The 5,114-nt window shown below is 37.3% G+C and overlaps 1 pseudogene; it reads left to right on the forward strand.

The window, feature by feature from the left end:
• Positions 1-3,700: 3,700 nt before the first annotated feature.
• LOC128250044 (5.8S ribosomal RNA) lies at positions 3,701-3,861 on the forward strand (annotated as a pseudogene).
• The last annotated feature ends 1,253 nt before the right edge of the window (positions 3,862-5,114 follow it).

The following is a 5,114-nucleotide window of genomic DNA, read 5'->3' on the forward strand; positions in this document are numbered from 1 at the left end:
AACAGCAGTAATAATAATAATAATAATAATAATAATGATAATAATAATAATAATAATAATAATAATAATAATAATAATAATAAGAAGAAGAAGAAGAAGAAGAAGAAATACTGCAACGATTATAACGACTACCATTAACACTGCACTTGCTCTATGGTTTCTTTCATTGTTTTTACCCAGCGTTCCATCTCTAATTCTAATCGGTATGAGGGGCGTACATGAACGACCGACTGCCGTTCGGTATAGTATTCTGAGTTACGGGGTGTGGGGTTAACAGTACTGGGGGTGGTAGCTCTGTTGCAGAATGAGTGGTTATAGTGGTGATTATTGCGATAGTAGTGGTGGTACTACTTGTGGTTGCGGTGGTAGTACTGGTTGTGATAGTCGCAGTCTTGGTTATAAATCTCCTGGCTGTAGTGACTCATAGGTATTGCTGAAAGTCGAGTCTACAAAGATGGTGGTTATGATGGTGTTTATTGCGATGGAGTGGAGGCGCAATGGCCCAGTGGTTAGGACAGCGGACTCGCGGTCATAGGATCGCGGTTTCGATTCCCAAACCGGGCGTTGTGAGTGTTTATTGAGCGAAAACACCTAAGCTCCACGAGGCAAGGGCAGGGGATGGTGGTGAACCCTGCTGTACTCTTCCACCACAACTTTCTTTCACTCTTTCTTCCTGTTTCTGTTGTGCCTGTAATTCAAAGGGTCAGCCTTGTCACACTGTGTCACGCTGAATATCCCTGAGAATTACGTTAAGGGTACACGTGTCTGTGGAGTGCTCAGCCACTTGCACTTTAATTTCACAAGCAGGCTTTCCGAAGATCGGATCAACTGGAACCCTCGACGTCGTAAGCGACGGAGTGCCAACAACAACATATTGCGATGGTGGTGGTAACAGCGTTGGTGGTGTTGGTTAGTGCTTGTGATTGTGGTGGTGATGTTCATGTTTCCAGTTGTAGAAATATGTGTTAATGATTGTTGTTGTGTTGATAGAAGAGTTGGTTGAAAAGGAGAAAGGAGATTCAGGGAAGTAAGATTGATTAATGCTCCAATGGATTTCACACTCATAACCTCACTGTTTTGTCAAAAGCAAAAACAGATGCATGCACACTTCACCTATTCAACCGCAACCACCGCCGCCGCCACCACCACCACCACCATCACCACCGACACACAAGCACACTCATAAACTCATACATACATGAAAATGTATGTACACATACACACCTATACAAAGAGAGAAGGAAGGATGAATTGTAATAAAACCTCTATTTATCCATACATGATGCATATATAACACATATGTAAATACATATAAACACACACACACACACACACACACACACACACACACACACACACACACGCACGCACGCATGCATACATATGCATAAATAAGGTGCTTATACACATTGACAGAGAGAAGCTAACTCTAGCAAACACATATCAAATTAATCAATACTGAAGAATACCCACACTTCGCCCGCGTGCACGCACACACACACACACACACACACGCACACACACACACACACACACACGCACTCACACACATACATACACGCACACACACACTCATACACACGCATTCATATATACACATACACACAGTCATACACACTCGAATACACACATCCTCATGCACGTACACGCGCGCAAGAACACACATAGGTATACATATTTTTATCACATACTCACATGCACAAAGACCTACACTCAACCACATATACACAGTATAATGATATTTTACTCTCATATACATACACACATAAGTGAGTAAAGCACGAAATCATGATTTCATTACTGTTTATATTAATTTAGAACTGTTATTAGTCACGCACTTACTCAACGGATGTGAAAACATAAGATTTATTTTGTATTATTATTATTATTTTTGGAAGGATAAATAAATTTCTTTTGTCTATCAAGACTCTTACAATGCCTCATCGATGCCTTCAATGCGCTGTGAGATATCGATTTTAAGCCTTGCTTGAAGCAACGACCAAAAAGCGCTTATATTTCATTTTGAACCATGTTCAAAGCCTGCAAAATATTTTGACGTCAATTCCCCCCCCCCCCTAACTGTTCACATTATTTGCCTCAAATTTAATAAGGCACAAAATAATCAATCAATCTATCATTCAGTCAATCAATCACATAATCTATCAATCAACAGAAAGAGAAAGTGAGAGAAAGGGAGGGACATGGCGGAGAGAAAGACGGTCTGACAGAAATTCTTATTCCATAAAATCCTTCAGTCTTGATAATTCAACTCAGACATTAGCTGGAATAGGCCATCGTGTCAATTAAGCTATGTTTCTTTTATAAAGATGAAATAAAAATAAGAAAAAAGAACATACAGAATAAAATTAATTCATAAAAATGAAATATAATAAAGAATAAAATAATATATAAAAGCAAAGAAAATTAATTGCTAAAATTAAAATGCGAATAATCTCTATTTCTATTATCTTTGCTGTATTTACTATTCAAGATATTATTATTATTATTATTATTATTATTATTATTATTGAAAGTTTTGCAAGCGGATGTGTCTGAGAGAGTCTCGTGATAAAAGTAATTTTAGTACAAATTACTAATGGAAAACTGTTTTTGTTCCAGTTTTCACTCTGGAGTGTTTAACAAAATACTTTCAGATTATTTTAACATTCACCTCATTTCCTAGAGTAGGAGAAATGTTCGCCTTAGATGCAGTTTCTTTTTCTCACTCTAATTTTTATTATTTTTATCTCTTTTCTTACAAACGGCCATTTGCTTTCTTTCTCTGTTGTAATGGTGACATCAAATATAGTAGCAGGAGAAACCCGTTATAGTGATAGAAACAGAAACGCGACCCACCACCACAATATTTCAAATATCAAAACAGAGTATGAACAAAAATGAAAACAGACAATATGACAACTAAACAAACATACCGAAAAAACATTCATGCATAAACATTTAAATTCACATATTGAAAAGCTCAAAACAGTGTTGAAAACGTTAATTTAAATCATAAAAGCAGTGTAAATAGTAGCTACGATACCACCACAAACAGCTCTTCTTTTACTGATGTCACAGGGAAATAGAGGATGTAAGCCGTCTCAAAAAAATATATAGAGGAGGTCTCTCTCTTTCTCTAGAGAGAGAGAGAGAGAGAGAAAGAGAGAAAGAGAACGAGAGGGAGAGGGAGGAGGAGAGAAGGTTTGGGGGAGAAAAGATAGAGATTACCTCGTTAAACAATGAGTATTCAAGAAAGGACAAAGAAGGAAGGTACATATTTCTGATTTACAAATAACAGAAGATTTCTATGTGCATGGACAAAATGTGACCCCCGTAGAGAAGCAGGGAAAAATGGAAACGTATGCTCGTTTTTTGAAACTCAGGATAATGTGTAAAGATAGGAACGGGTTGTGCACAACACGCCAAATGTGTAAGAGATATACTTGGGTCATGATCAAAGATATTAATGTAAACGTGGGCCATTGGGTCCTGGTTACTTTTAAGTGAAGTACGGGCAGGAAGTGATTTGATAAATTCAGCACTACAGTATGCGTTTCAAGAGAAGTTTTTAACAATGATAGATACATACAGTCTACCCCCTTATGAAGGTGGTGAGCTGGCAGAACCGTTTGCGCGTTGGATAAAATGCTTAACGGCATTTCTTCCGGATCAAATTCCGCTGGAGTCAACTTTCAACTTCATCTTCTCAGGATGGGGATCACTCGGCTCGTTCGTCGATGAAGAGCGCGGCTATCCGCGTGAACTGATACGAATTGCAGGACTCAGTGAACATCGACAACTCGAACGCACATTGCGGTCCCGGGATCCTATCATCCCGGGGCCCCGTCCAGTCGAGAGGTTTCTTAAAAGAGTATACATATATATAACTATATATTATTCTGTGACGTAGGAGTGGCTGTGTTGTAAGTAGCTTGCTTACGAACCACATGGTTCCGTGTTCAGTCCCATTGCGTGGCATCTTGGGCAAGTGTCTTCTACTATAGCCTCGGGCCGACCAAAGCCTTGTGAGTGGATTTGGTAGACGGAAAACTGAAAGAAGCCCGTCGTATATATATATATATATATATATATATATATATAAAAATGAGAATGTGTGTCTGTCTGTCTGTCTGTGTGAATCCCTAAAACTCGAGAACTACGCAACCAATTTCATTCAAATTTTACACATGCCTTACTTAGGGTTCCAGTTGTGTTTTAGTCAAAAAAAAGAATTTTCAACTTCTTGCAGAGTTCGAGCACACGGCAACATGATATCTCCTCCACTATTTAAGTATTACGTGTCAAAAGTGAAACAAAAACACTCATGCCAAATACTTTCACTTTAAAAATGAAACTATTCCACTAACTGAAACAATCACATTTCGATACTGTAGTGACAGATACTTTCACAGAGAGAGAAAGAGAGAGACAGAAAGAGAGAGAGAGAGAGATGTATATGTATACATATACATGTATATGTACACCATTTCGATACTGTAATGACAGATACTTTCAGAGAGAGAGAGAGAGAGAGAGAGAGAGAGAGAGAGAGAGAGAGAGAGAGATATGTATATGTATACATATAGATGTATATGTACACGTATATGTATAGTTATATATATATATATATATATATATATATATATATATAGATCTATATGCATACATGTATATGTATACATATGTGTAGATGTATATATATATAGATGTACATGTAATATGTACACATATATACATATATACATGCATACAGATATCTATACATATATACACCCATCACACACACATACACATGCACACAAACACACACATTAGTCATTTGTTTTCTTATCCAAAACTACGTCAAAAGTACTGAACGGATCTTTATGAAATTTGGAAATTATATTCTATGTATAACGGCCATAACTCCCATGAAAATTCATATATTTTTGATGTTGATGAAATTTTAACCCGAACATAACAGATGAGCATTATTTGTAATTCAACGGTACAACAGTGTAAGACTACCCTTTCAGATATACTTTCATTGTGATTTCTGCAATGTGGTGCATAAATTGTCAAGTAAATGAGACGCATCTTTGCCTCCACTGATTCACTTGCAAAGTGTTGAGTAA

The sequence above is a fragment of the Octopus bimaculoides genome, chromosome 1 (assembly GCF_046866305.1).
Source record: "Octopus bimaculoides isolate indiv1 chromosome 1, ASM4686630v1, whole genome shotgun sequence".
NCBI classification, from domain to species: domain Eukaryota; kingdom Metazoa; phylum Mollusca; class Cephalopoda; order Octopoda; family Octopodidae; genus Octopus; species Octopus bimaculoides.